Source organism: Helianthus annuus, chromosome 13 (genome assembly GCF_002127325.2).
Source record: "Helianthus annuus cultivar XRQ/B chromosome 13, HanXRQr2.0-SUNRISE, whole genome shotgun sequence".
NCBI classification, from domain to species: domain Eukaryota; kingdom Viridiplantae; phylum Streptophyta; class Magnoliopsida; order Asterales; family Asteraceae; genus Helianthus; species Helianthus annuus.
In genome coordinates, this window is record NC_035445.2 from 27145886 (window position 1) to 27161962 (window position 16077).

Consider the following 16077-nt stretch of genomic DNA (forward strand, 5'->3'; position numbering starts at 1 on the left):
GCTAAAGCCTAATTTCGGGATGAAATTCCCTTAAGTAGGGGAGGCTGTAACACCCTGTGTTATGAAAGTCAAAGTCAAGATTGAAGTCAAAGGAAGAAAAGATTGCTAATTGCGATCTGTCACTCCTTGCTCAACTCCTGTTTTGACTTCTTTGACTTATAGTTAATCTATCTATTTTATCGCATTAGTTGTATTATGTGGAGTACTTGTTAATAATCGAGGTTTAATCGCTATTTATCGCATGTTTTATCACTTTATCGCTAATCGCATCGCAATCGAAGTCGCGCCTTGATGGATAGATTCTGAATATGGTTTTACGTGTGTGTGTTACTTATGTGTTACCAGTGCATGTTTACTTTATGTTTGTGGAGAATAATCAAAACGCAATCGCAACACTATCGCATCGCAACTTAATCGCAACCGCTAAACGCAAGTTATTTATAGTGATTGTATGTTAGATATAGTAGTTAGGTTATTTGTGTAACTAATGGGTAATTCTATCGCATCGCTCGCTCGAAATGCATCACAACGCTCAACACGCGAGTCGGAACGACAAAACTCAACACGCCGGACACCAGGATCGAGTGGCCAACCGATCGAGTGGCCATCCGATCGGCCCACTCAAGCCCTCTTTTCCCTAGATTTCTCGCGATTCTTGTAAGTTTTCAACCTAAATCTTGTACTTCTATGATCTACACACACTTCTTCATCATTTTCTTTTTTGAGTCTCAACTTTTAACGGTGAAATCAGTGGATTTGAGGTGTTCTAGGGTGATGTCATCGTGGAGTTCTTATGAACTTCAAGTGTTGGCCTCATTCCACCAAGAACAACTCAGATCTGAAGGATTTCCACAAGATTAAACAATGTTTTCGCATGGATCTACACATATTCATGGTTAAAAGGATTGAAAGATGGTTTTCTAACTTTCTTTCAACTCTTTTACACTCAATGCACTCAAAACCAATTGAATCGGAGCTCGTTCTGATCTTCTACTCCTTTTTAGTGATGTGTTGGTTCAAGATATGTTTCTATTGACGAGACTACCGATTTCGGGTTAAACATGAACAACCGTCTCGAACAGTTGACTGATCGGGCTAGGGTGATTCCTGTTCGATCGGGTCACTTGGGCCTTAATGGGGTTTCTGTTGTTTAGCACGTTATCACAACGTCTCGATCAAACTACAAAACTTTCAAAATAAACAAGTGTCAAGTCGACCAGGCCGTTGGGACGGATTGCCGTCCGATCAGATTGCTATCTGATTGAACAGCCATCCGATCGGAGTGCACTTGGCTTCAACACTTAAACAATTTTCAACGTGTTCAACGCAATGTCATTTCCAACGGATTGCCACACGATCGGATTGCTATCCGATCGAGTGACAACCCTGCTGTGAACTTGTTCTCACTAAGTGTCCTACCAACCAGATCGTTACCCGATCGAACCCCGATGTTTCCGCCATCGGTTGGGGTGTGACATGTAACATCCGCACTTTCGTGCGTTGTTACTACTCGATACACTCGTTACGCCTAGCCCCAGAGATTCGGATCATAATGTAACTATATCAGTTATATCGCTAAATCGAAGTATCATCGAATAATTACGCATCTCCTATCGCTATTACAAACCTATTTTCATAGAGTATAACACTTACGATGCTGTTGAGTGAGGACTTAATCTACTCTCCTCGATAACCGTGAGGTGTCAAAACGTAAACAAGCAACGCTAACAAAGACTATCGGGTGAGTACCATGTCTCCAGCAGTCATGACGATGATGGCAATACGAGCAAGTAGTACCCCGATAATCACTGTGGCACATCACATCAAAGAACGCACTCGAAGGCACGCGTAACTCGATCATCGCACTGAATATTGAATATATAGATACGTATATACGACCTTTTTTTGTGATTTATTTATAATAAATAAATAATAATATAAATATATGGAAATGTGGCCCAAACTACCGCAACGCACCAAAAACGAGGATCAAAAGGCCAGCCTATCGGACAGGACAGGCCAGCCGACAGGACAGGCCAGCCGACAGGACAGGCCAGCCGATCGAACAGGCTAGCCTATCGGACAGGACAGACCAGCCGACTGGACAGGCCAGCCGACAGGACAGGCCAGCCGACAGGACAGGCCAGCCGATCGAACAGGCCAGCCTATTGGATAGGACAGGCCAGCCGATCGAACAGGCCAGCCTATTGGACAGGACAGGCTAGCCGACAGGACAGGCCAGCCGATCGAACAGGCCAGTCTATCGGACAGGACAGGCCAGCCTGCGCTCCTTTCCTTCCTCCTTGCCTATAAATACCCCTCTTCACCCCAAACACTTATTGTTGCTGCTGCTACTCGACCAGGACGCTCTTGACCACTTTTCTCTCGATTTCTCCCGATTCTTGTAAGTTTTCAACCCAAATTTTGTACTTCTATGATCTATGTTCAATCCTACACCTTTCTACCTTTCAAATCCCAACTTTCAACCGTGAAATCTCTGGATTCTGGGGCATTCTAGGGTGACGTCACCATGAAGTTCTTATGAACTTCAAGAGAAATGTCATCCCAAGCAAGAATGACTCGGATCCAGGTGATTTCCAAATGGTTTTACATAAATCCCGCCTAAATCTATGTTTTCCAACCAAGAAGTTACAGATTTGAGGTGTTCTAGAGTGACGTCATCATGAAGTACTTAGAAACTTCAAGTGTTGGCCTCATTCCACTAAGAACAACTCAGATCCAAGGGATTCCGCAAGAATAATCAAGGTTTTCACACCAGATCTATACATAGAGACGGTAGAAACAGAGCTTAGACCGACCTTCTACTCGTTCTTAGTGTCGTGTTGGTCAAGGGTCTGATTCCTACCTGAGAGACGACCAAATTTCGGGTTAAACACGGAAAAACCGCCAAGAACGGCCAGTTCTGATGCAACGGGGTGATTCCCGGCCGTTAGAACAGGTCAGAATTGATGGGATTTCAGTTGTTCAACACGTCGTATCAACGTCTCGACCAAAAACACCGAAAAACACTCAAAAATCATCGAAAACAGCTGGACAGGCTGGCCGATCGAGCGGCCCAGTCGATCGAGCGGCCCAGCCGATCGGCTGGACCAGCCGATCGAACGGCCCACTCGATCGAATGGCCCACTCGATCGAGCAGCCCACTCGATCGAGCAGTCCATCCGAGGGGCCAACTTCAATTTGGTTTTCGTCCAATTTCACGTAATTCGATACCGTTTAACGCGTAATCCGATACTCATGTAATTAGTCTGAAATCAGGACATTCTCAGGCACCATCCCGTCAATCCAACCGAATACGCACTGTGAGTATACTTGACCCCTTTTTATCGAATTTTGGGTGTAACATACGTTCCTTATAAATCGAACCTATCAAACGAATGATTCAATTGGACAATTTATCCCTTGCGTATAACTGATTGCATAGATGCTAGTTGCATGTATGCTAGGACTTATACTCGTGACGTCCCACCACGACTAGTATAGTACTATTTCGCCCGACGGGGTCTAGTTATGCCATCGAAGAGTCGAGCATCGAGGACTTAGCTGGTAGTATCAGTTTTGTGAGTATATATGTCGTGTATTACGTTTATGCATGTGGGAATTCGTAGCACTTTTAATCTATTATACTATTACATATCAAACCTGTATACTCGCCAATACTTTTGTATTGACAGTATTTTAACGTATGTTGCAGGTTTAGTCGAAGTCTACATCAAATCAAGCTAGGAAGTCTAGAAACTCACCTAAAATCTAGGTTGTCGGATTTGAATTGTTCGAGAGGACAAGAAATCTGTGATAACTTATGTGATTGAATAGTTTGTTAGTATGGGATGACAAATGTAATGAATATTATCACAATATAGTTGTTATGGATTCTCTTGAGCAATCTGATTCGCCTAGTGCCGCGCCCCGATGATTCCGCCATCGGTTGGGGTGTGACAGATTGGTATCAGAGCCATAACTATAGGGAATTAGGCAAGACTCGACCTAGTCCGGGTCGACGTCTTAGAAAATGACCTAGTCTATAGTCTAAGCACCCACAGGCTGCCTCGTACGAACCCAGTAGGGTTTGTATTGCGCCTACCTGATACTTCTGATCGAAATTGCGAAAACTATGACTTTGTGTGGACCCCGCATATTACAACTTCACACGAAGAAGCCTTTCCTAAGGCTGGAATACTACTAGCCTTTCCTAAGGCGGACATAATACACATGTTTTTGAAAATACTCGCATCTCACAACCGAGCGATCTAGTCGAGACCAGGTGTGAAAACCAGCAACTCTCGATAGGATTGCTCACTCAGCGCATTTTTCTAGCACGAGGATCTTTCATTGAGTCAGGAGTGACATCCCTACCTCGACGAAAGCCTCCCTTTCGAAATTCTAGTGAAGCTCTCGGATTCATTCGATGAGCGTAACCACAAATTGGGAACGAAACTGTTAAGTCAGGGGTGAAACCCATACCTTAATGAACCTTTCCACTCCCTAAAATATTTTCAAAAAAAAAAGCTCTCACCAGGGACTCGACCATCACAATGACTCGAGCGTCGCGATGACTTGGAGGATGAATGCCATGAGCTGCATCCCAGTGGAAGCATAAACCCCCAGAGTCAACGCGTGTGCACGAACTTGTTGTGTGTGATTGAGTTACCTTGGGTAGTCGACGCCTAAACACCCGAGGCACTCCGAGTATCTTAATAAGCCTACAACTCACCGGATTTTACGATTTGATGAACTCAGTTACGTTTTATGTGTTTAATTGCGATTATCAATTTTCGCTCCCTGTTTTAGGAAAACGCACAACTCGCACAGCCATCGCAATCCAAAACAAAGACTGAATGATCGCAACAAAACTAATGTCCAATTGTCCGATTCCTCTCGCAATCCCTCCCTTAACGCGTCCTCGCGCACCCTAAACCGTAATATATATGTGTGTGTAAGTATGAACTACAACTATCTATATCTAAGTACGATCAAGACATTGGGTGAAATCTAGGAAGTTCGTGTCTCCTATGTGGCTCCTATGTGAAGTCTATTTATATTGCACATTACAAATTTCGATCGCGCTCAATCGCATCGCAAACTCAAAATCATTATGATCGAATCTCACTCCAACTCTCTTCCTGTCTAGATGCCTTCCAACAACTCTACCTCGAGACGAATGGCTAGGAGAAGAGCCAAACGAAGCGCCGATAAGAGGATTGCCTCGCTTGTGACCAGGGAAGTGGTCAAGCTCATTCCTCAAATTGTCGCTCAAGTGCACTCTCTCAGTAACCCTCGAGCCGCGAAGGACTCTAAGACGGAAGCGCCTCAATCCACTTTTCTCTACAAACACTTCAAAGCCTGTGACCCGATGGAATTCACAGGTGAAGGAGGTGTGACCCAACTACTCCAGTGGTTCGATTCCATCGAAGTCACCCTTCAACAAAGTGGGTGTCCCGATAGTTTCCGTACTACTTGTGCTACCGGGGTATTTCAATCACGAGCACTCGACTGGTGGACCGCCGAACGCAACAAACGTGGGATCTCCGCAGCTTACGCCCTCTCTTGGGACGAGCTGAAGGAACTCATGAAGGAAGAATATTGTCCCCCTCATGAAGTCCAGAAGCTAGAAAACGAATTTTGGGGGATCAAGCAAACCGAAGGTGATAATGCCGGCTATACGGCAAGGTTCAAACAGCTTAGTGCATTCTGCCCAAGCCAAGTTGACACTTCAAGGAAAGCCATCTCGAAGTACCTCCGCGGCTTACCTGAGAGTGTGGGCGATTTTGTAGAAGCTGCAAGACCTGCTACCATCGAAGAAGCCTACCGTTTAGCCGCAGAGATCAACAGTAAACGAGTCTTGGACGGGTTCTTCTCCAAAAAGCCTGTCAAACAAGCTCATCAAGCAATCATCCTCAACTCATCCGACGATTCCTCTGGCGAATCGGACGAGGAATCATCCGGCTACTCCACTGAAGGTTCCTCTAAGGATCACTCCGACAATGTCTCTGTCAAATCATCAGGCGAATCCGACAACGACACTGCATCATCTCAGGAAGCTCAACCTAGCCGCAAACGAAAGACCGTGAGTCCAGACTCTTCAACAACTGGACTGCCGCAACCCGAACCTCTCCGAGCAGTCCCAGTGCAACCGAAACGTGCTTACAATGGGCCTCATCCCCTGTGTTTCACATGCACGTATCATCACCCGCTAGAAGCAAATTGCCGCTATTGCACAAATTGCAACTGGTATGGACATCATACGTCGCACTGCCGCGCAGGGCCATAACTTTGAAAGAAGTCAGCAACAACCGCAGTCTCCGCAGGTGTCCTCCACAACAACGTTATTTTGATTCTAATGTTGTTGTAATAATACGACTTATCGCTATCGATTTCTTTCATGTGTGGAAATTTACTTCATCTATCGTCGTATGTGGATTCTATTTCTCTTATACTCGAGCACCATCTAAACACTAGCACTATGTACTATACAATGTATTTTACCCTTATAACACTCTTACGACGAGATACGATAGACGTGCAAGGAACAACTAATTGCGGGTGCACACGGGATTACTTTGGTCAGTGCACGGAGATCGTAGTGAAGTTCTAATGGTGCCATAACGTTTAAAAGCATGGTCAAGGGCCTTGGCCATGTCAACAAAGCGTGACACCAAAGCACGGGGCATAAGTAGTAGGGGTAACGCAAGGTGTGCTTTACTATACTACCGAAGCTTCGTGAAGAAAGTGCCATGTGGAGTTGGACGTTATTAGACCTATTATATTATAATGGTCATTTTCGACACAATATGAATCAACCGCAAGGCGTAACAAAACCAAATCGCATCGCCGCGAGACTTTTCGTAAGTCTGCGAACGCAACGCAATTGCCACATCGATGGACTTGGGTAAGTTCACCCCGAAGAGCAATTGGAGCGACGCAGGACTGATCGTAAGTCTACCACGCAACTCGAACGCAGCTTTGCCAGAATCTATCACAATTACTCATTATGGGAATCGGAATCGAAATTCAATCTTAGGTGTTCAAATTCTATCATTGGCTATCAGCTATTTTGTGAACCTATATCGCTTCGTGTGGATTGCTTATCGTGAATCGCGGGACGAGAATCGACAATCACTCGCCGCTTCTCACTGTGATGCATTTCGCACCTACCTTATCATCTCGACGCTTCTATCACTTATCGATGTTCGTGTTATCTATGTTACGTTAGCACACACGACCTCGCTTCACGAAACAAAGCTAATAGGGCCGAAACACGGTGGTGTTTTAACCATATTAGCAGACTTTCGTGGAAAAAGGCCATATGGGCTAGCATTAGCTACTGTTTGTGGTGTATATAACTCAATCGAATCTCATATCGTCTGCAACGCAACAATCGTCACTTATCATCTATCAGGGTCCATTGCTTATCGATATTCGAGTGTCGCTTGGAAGTCATCGCAGTTTGTGTAGCATTAGGGTACATGACATCGCTTCACGAGATGAAACTAATACGGGAAACGCGGCGTTGCCGTATTAGCAACTCTCGTGGAAACATGCCATGTGGGTTTTATGTGAAATCGAATCGAATCGCATCATTCGCAATCGAAATCACATCTAGTCGAATAAAAAGTCGTGTTATTTGGCATCGCTTATCAATCATCGTCTAACCCAGTAAACCATATCAGTATTTCGTATGATCGAACTACTCGCACCCACTATCAACGCTTTGTCCGCAATTCGATTCGCATCCATCTTCGACTCAGGAAACGAAATTCTATCTGTGTCTTATCGGCACACGTGACACCGCCTCACGAAACAGAGGTAATATGAGCGAAACATGGTGGATACGCCGCTGGTACTTCCTATATATAAGTGTTTTAAACATATTAACAAACTTTCGTGGGAAAGTGCCACGTGGGGCTCGATGCAAATTATTTTTCCGTACTGTTAAAGAAAACCGATTTTCATAAAATTTTGTTAAAAACTGTTGGATGAGTGAAATTTCCTTACAACATGGAGAGAACATCAAATCAGTTTAGTTCCATGCCCAATGGAAGTTTCATAAGTCCAGTTTTTCCTTAAAACTTTTGCAAAGACAAAAAGGAATCTCCCCGAAAACGATGGTTCGACAATCGAGTTTCAGCTCGAACTCACGTTGTAGGAAAATTTTTCTTAAAAACTTAATTTGCCGCCCATTCCTTTTAAAAATGTAAAACTCAAAATCTTTTATTAAACCAACCCTTCTTATAGCACTGTGTGTGGACATCAGTACAGCTAACGCCACACTATGAGAAAATTTTCATAAACATGCTTTCCTAATTGATCGACTTTTAATGGTTCGCAATGCTATGAAATCGCAGTCTTGTGTGTGATATCACCTTGGTTTATACGAACCGTCTTACTCGCTGTTATCACCCGTCATCATAACACTCTCACTCGGCAAATTCTAATCAAACGTTCGCTAATTTCGAAGAATTTAGTGGCTACTCTAAATCACTTCAACACTGGTAATCCTACTAGTGGATTAATTTCGGGACGAAATTTCCTAAAGCAGGGGAGACTGTAACAACCCGCACTTTCGTGCGTTGTTACTACTTGATACACTTGTTACGCCTAGCCCAAGAGATTCAGATCATAATGTAACTATATCAGTTATATCGCTAAATCGAAGTATCATCGAATAATGACACATATCCTATCGCTATTACAAACCTATTTTCATAGAGTATAACACTCACGATGCTGTTGAGTGAGGACTTAATCTACCCTCCTCGATAACCGTGAGGTGTCAAAACGTAAACAAGCAACGCTAACAAAGACTATCGGGTGAGTACCATGTCTCCAGCAGTCATGACGATGATGGCAATACGAGCAAGTAGTACCCCGATAATCACTGTGGCACATCACATCGAAGAACGCACTCGAAGGCACGCGTAACTCGATCATCGCACTGAATATTGAATATATAGATACGTATATACGACCTTTTTTTGTGATTTATTTATAATAAATAAATAATAATATAAATATATGGAAATGTGGCCCAAACTATCGCAACGCACCAAAAACGAGGATCAAAAGGCCAGCCTATCGGACAGGACAGGCTAGCCGACAGGACAGGCCAGCTGACAGGACAGGCCAGCCGATCGAACAGGCCAGCCTATCGGATAGGACAGACCAGCCGACAGGACAGGCCAGCCGACAGGACAGGCCAGCCGATCGAACAGGCCAGCCTATCGGACAGGACAGGCCAGCCGACAGGACAGGCCAGCTGATCGAACAGGCCAGCCTATCGGACAGGCCAGCCTATCGGACAGGCCAGCCTATTGGACAGGACGAGCCAGGCGACAGGACAGGCCAGCCGATCGAACAGGCCAGCCTATCAGACAGGACAGGCCAGCCTGCCCTCCTTTCCTTCCTCGTTGCCTATAAATACCCCTCTTCACCCCAAACACTTGTTGTTGCTGCTGCTACTCGACTAGGACGCTTTTGACCACTTTTCTCTCGATTTCTCCCGATTCTTGTAAGTTTTCAACCCAAATTTTGTACTTCTATGATCTATGTTCAATCCTACACCTTTCTACCTTTCAAATCCCAACTTTCAACCGTGAAATCTCTGGATTCTGGGGCATTCTAGGGTGATGTCACCATGAAGTTCTTATGAACTTCAAGAGAAATGTCATCCCAAGCAAGAATGACTCTGACCAAGAAGTTACAGATTTGAGGTGTTCTAGAGTGACGTCATCATGAAGTACTTAGAAAATTCAAGTGTTGGCCTCATTCCACTAAGAACAACTCAGATCCAAGGGATTCCGCAAGAATAATCAAGGTTTTCACACCAGATCTATACATAGAGACGATAGAAACAGAGCTTAGACCGACCTTCTACTCGTTCTTAGTGTCGTGTTGGTCAAGGATCTGATTCCTACCGGAGAGACGACCAAATTTCGGGTTAAACACGGAAAAACCGCCAAGAACGGCCAGTTCTGATGCAACGGGGTGATTCCCGGCCGTTAGAACAGGTCGGAATTGATGGGATTTCTGTTGTTCAACACGTCGTATCAACGTCTCGACCAAAAACACCGAAAAACACTCAAAAATCATCGAAAACAGCTGGACAGGCTGGCCGATCGAGCGGCCCACTCGATCGAGCGGCCCAGCCGATCGGCTGGACCAGCCGATCGAACGGCCCACTCGATCGAATGGCCCACTCGATCGAGCAGCCCACTCGATCGAGCAGTCCATCCGAATGGGCCAACTTCAATTCGATTTTCGTCCAATTTCACGTAATTCGATACCGTTTAACGCGTAATCCGATACCCATGTAATTAGTCTGAAATCAGGACATTCTCAGGCACCATCCCGTCAATCCAACCGAATACGCACTGTGAGTATACTTGACCCCTTTTTATCGAATTTTGGGTGTAACATACGTTCCTTATAAGTCGAACCTATCAAACGAATGATTCAATTGGACAATTTATCCCTTGCGAATAACAGATTGCATAGATATACGTGATGCTAGTTGCATGTATGCTAGGACTTATACTCGTGACGTCCCACCACGACTAGTATAGTACTATTTCGCCCGACGGGGTCTAGTTATGCCATCGAAGAGTCGAGCATCGAGGACTTAGCTGGTAGTATCAGTTTTGTGAGTATATATGTCGTGTATTACGTTTATGCATGTGGGAATTCGCAGCACTTTTAATCTATTATACTATTACATATCAAACCTGTATACTCGCCAATACTTTTGTATTGACAATATTTTAACGTATGTTGCAGGTTTAGTCGAAGTCTACATCAAATCAAGCTAGGAAGTCTAGAAACTCACCTAAAATCTAGGTTGTCGGATTTGAATTGTTCGAGAGGACAAGAAATCTGTGATAACTTATGTGATTGAATAGTTTGTTAGTATGGGATGACAAATGTAATGAATATTATCGCAATATAGTTGTTATGGATTCTTTTGAGCAATCTGATTCGGCTAGTGCCGCGCCCCGATGATTCCGCCATCGGTTGGGGTGTGACATGACAGTTCATGCGAGAACCACCTTTATTGAGAGAACCGCAAGAACCAATGTGAAAACAACAAAATAAACCCACTATACCACTAAAAACATAAAAAAAAAATCATAACCCCCACCCAAGCTAAATGCTAAAAACTAAAGCCCTAAAAAGCCTAAAAACATACAAAGTTTTTTTTTTTTATTTTTTATTTAAATCGCTACTTTTAGTAGCCAAAATTATTTTTTTAATAACAAAAAGTAGCGAATTTTCCATAAAAAATATAAAAAAAATTTTTTGGGTGTTTTTTATATTTTTTTAGGTATTTTTGGTTGTGTTCACATTGGTTCTCGCAATAAAGGATGATTCCTAACGGATCCTTCTCCTATATATATAGGAGAAGAATCATTTTGAAACCAACCTTTATTGCGAGAACCGCGAGACCCAATGTGAACACAACCAAAAATACCTAAAAAAATCTAAAAAACACAAAAAAAAATTAATATTTTTTTAATAAAAATTGCTACTTTTCATCAATAAAAAAGTTTTTGGAGACTAAAACTAGCGATTTTTATTAAAAAAAATTTTGTGTGTTTTTTTATTTTTAGGTTTTTTGGGGTTTAGCTTTGTGGTTTAATTTTTAGTATTTAGCTTGGGTGGGGGGTTAGGTTTTTGGGGGGGGGGGGGGGGGTGGAGGGGGGGGGGGTTGTGACAACCCGTAATTTTCGGAATCCTTTCATTGTACTGATTCTTTGTCTCGCCTTGTATGTTACCTAATTGTGACATAATTGATGATAAACGAATGATCCTGAGTTTATTTGTGAAAACTGAGAATGGTTTTGGTTTGTATGCATGAGGTTGTCTAGTCGCACATTAATCCGGATCGTGCACACACTCTAGACTCGCACACCTCCTCACCCTAATGGTTGGTATCGGCCCATTCATGCTATCGAGTTTAACTGAGCCGGCCCACAAAACGTGAACGTATACACACCGTGTGGTGTGTTGTTTTCCTTATTGCACCAACACAAAGTTCTTAGCAAACCCTAACCACCTCTCTTCTCCTCCCTTGAATCGTCGGCAGCCTCTTTGGCCGAAGCTCTCTCCTTCCTTGCAAGCATAATCCAAGTTCTAGCACACCTTCTTCGATCTCTCGGTTAGTACAAACATGCTTGTATAGTTCTTGATTTATCGCACAAGTGTTTGGGCCGCACACCAATCGCACAGCCTAAACCCAATCGCACAAAATAAGCATGCCGCAAACCGTTGCTGTGATCGTACACTTCGTGGTCCAGTCGCACATTAACTGGTTGGGTTGGGAAATCTATCGGGCCGCCCTATGACAGGCCCAAAAAGAGGTAGTCGCACACCGACCCACATATGAGTCGCACAAGTCCAACTCAATTACACACCTTATGTGAATATTCCACTGATTGGGCTCTACTTGTATTGGGCCGTAGACTCGCACACTGTTAAGACTTGTGATACTTTGATGTATGCTACTGATTGCTTGGTGTGATCGACTGTTACAATTGTATGATGATATGTGTGCGTTACATGAGTCTTATATGGCATGATATGTATGACGAGATTAAGAAACTGATTGTTATCGGTAAACTATGTTCGGAAGTAATTGATCATCTGTTAAACAAGTAGTTAGTCTTACCGTGCAAATCCAAGGTGAGTTCACTTCTTTTGAGCATGCGTCCTGGTGGGTGGGACAATCAAACGGGTATTCCTGAGGGGAATAAGTCTTTTCTGGGTAAAAACTGGGATGTTTGATAATACACTCAATCGTATCACCTTAAGTCCTATCTTCTACCGAATAGTTACCTGAGAGGTAACGGGGTATTAGTTGATAGCGCTATTAGGCTTGGCAACCTCACACCGTACCTGAGAGGACGGGCATGAACTAATGACCTTAATCACGACCAATGCTTTGATAGGGGCCATTGGGGACGGCCAAACAAACTGACGCCATCTTGTACGGTATCGAGTTATTATCAACATTGTTATTAAACTGGACTAATCACTTGGTAACTAAACGTTTTGTAAAAACTGTGAACTCGCCAGCGTTGTGCTGATACACTTGTTGCATGCTCGCAGGTCGTTAGATTCTTTGGACAAGAAACTTGCTGTCTGGGATTGCTAGAGTAGTAATGGGTCGAGCCTTTTGGAAACATGTGACAAGTTTATTGATTTTCATACATTTGGTTTTGCAACATTAAACAATAATTTACTTTATGCTGCCGCTGAACACGTTAAACTTTGAGAATGTTTTAATTTAATAAATGGGAATTTATTATAATATCTTGTTAATAGTTCAATATGATTAGTGGTTGGATCCTGGTACGTCACACGCCTAGCGGGGTTTCCGCATGTAGTATTTTGGGGGGTGTGACAGGGGGTTAGGTTTTTTTAGGTTTTTGGGAGGTTTAGCTTTATGGTTTTGTTTTTAGCACTTAGCTTTTTTTTTGGGGGGGGGGGGTGGTAGGTTTTTGGGCGGTGGGGGGTTAAGTTTTTTTAGGTTTTTGGGGGGTGGGTGGGGGTAGGTTTTTTAAAAGTTTTTTTTTAGGTTTTGGGTGGTGTAGTGAGTTTATTTTGTTGTGTTCACATTGGTTCTCACGGTTCTCGCAATATAGGTGGTTCTTGCATGAACCCTACCATATATATATATATATATATATATATATATATATATATATATATATAGGAAGGTTAACGTACATTATGGCTTTACGTACATCACGTACGGCAGGTAATTACGCACGTTCATTTTAAAATCACGCACGTTATAACTCAAAAATCCAAAATCACGCATGTTGAAACACAATAATCACGCATATTGAAAACATTAATCACACATGTTATATAACAAATCACGCACGTTGTCGTACGTGGAGTACGTTATGCCGTAATGTACGATATACTTTTTCTATATATATATATATATAGGTAGAGGATCCTGTAAAAAGTGCTCAAAGTGTAAAAAGTGTGAGAAGTGTATTATAACACTATATATAATACTATATAACACCATATAAACACCGTATAACAATATGTAACACCATATAATACCATATAACACTATGTAACACTATATATCATTATATAACAAATATAACACTATAGGTTGTCTGATAGCATGTCTATGATAGATGTATAGTGTTATATTTGTTATATAATGTTATATAATGTTACATAGTGTTATATGGTATTATATGGTGTTACATATTGTTATACGGTGTTTATATGGTGTTATATAGTATTATATATAGTGTTATAATACACTTGTCACACTTCTCACACTTTAGGCCCTTTTTACACTATCCTTACCCTATATATATATATATATATATATATATATATATATATATACGGTAAGGATAGTGTAAAAAGGGCCTAAAGTGTGAGAAGTGTATTATAACACTATATATAATACTATATAACACCATATAAACACCGTATAACAATATGTAACACCATATAATACCATATAACACTATGTAACACTATATAACATTATATAACAAATACAACACTATACATCTATCATAGACATGCTATCAGACAAACTATAGTGTTATATTTGTTATATAATGTTATATAGTGTTACATAGTGTTATATGGTATTATATGGTGTTACATATTGTTATACGGTGTTTATATGGTGTTATATAGTATTATATATAGTGTTATAATACACTTCTCACACTTTGAGCACTTTTTACAGGATCCTCTACCTATATATATAGGGGAATGTTCAAATGAAAACCACTTTTTATTGTGAAAACTCGAAACTAATTAAAAAAGCCAAAAAAACATACAAATTTTTTTTTATTTTTTTTGCAAACCAAAATTCGCAGGATTTTTTATATAAAAAAAATTTCAAAAAAAAAAAAAAATTTTTTTGTGTAGTGCACATGTGTAATACTACAACTGTGTATGTGTACTACACATGTGTATTATTACACATGTGCACTACACAAATTTTTTTTTTTTTTGAAAAAAAGTTTTTTTTTATATATAAAAACCAACGATTTTTATAAAAAAATTGAAAAAAAAAAATTTTTTGTGTGTGTTTTAGGCTTTTTTTAATTAGTTTTCGAGTTTTCACAATAAAAGTGGTTTTCATTTGAACCATCCCCTATATATATATATATATATATATATATATATATATATATATATATATATGGGTTTGGAGAAAACACTTAAAAATATGAAAACGGTGACAACGATTTTGGTGTTGACATATGGCGTTGATGCTTTCTTACACTAAAGGTAATATTGTCAAAAAAGTCATGCACATGCCACTCACATGCCAAAGACCATGCACATACAAGTCACATGCATTTTCCAACATATTTTTTAAACTCCCGTAACTTTTTTATACGTGATTATTTAAAAAAAAATTACACCAAAAATTTCGAGTGTTTTATTATATTTCCAACGAGTATACTATTGCTATACTTTTGAAATTAAAAAAAAACATGAATTGGGTGTTCCAATAAAAACGTCATAAAACACAAGTTCAGAAAAACAACATGAAAAACTCATCGAAAACGTTATAAAACACTTAGTTAAAAAAAAAACAACATAAAAAAACATAGTTGAAAACGCCTTAAAAGCATCATGTTCAGAAAAACACTATGAAAAACTCAGTTGAAAACACCATAAAAACACTCGGTTCAGAAAAAAACGCAATAAAAAAACTTAGTTGAAAACACCATAAAAACACGTAGTTCAGAAAAACACTATAAAAGCCAGGTGAAAACGCCATAAAAAACCCAGTTCATTTTTTCCCAAAAAAGTATATCAATAATATACTCGTTAGAAAGATAAAAAAACGCTGGGTTTTATGGGATAATTTAAAAAAAATAATCATCTATAAAAATAGTTATGGACATTTAAATATGATTGGAGAAATGACATGTGATTAGCATGTGCACAATTGTTTGAATCTTCTCAATTTATCCTTCATGGTAGTTGTAAGGTTCCCAATATTTACAAAATCGCCACCATAGCACTCTCAACCACAAATAACAAAGATCTTGCGGC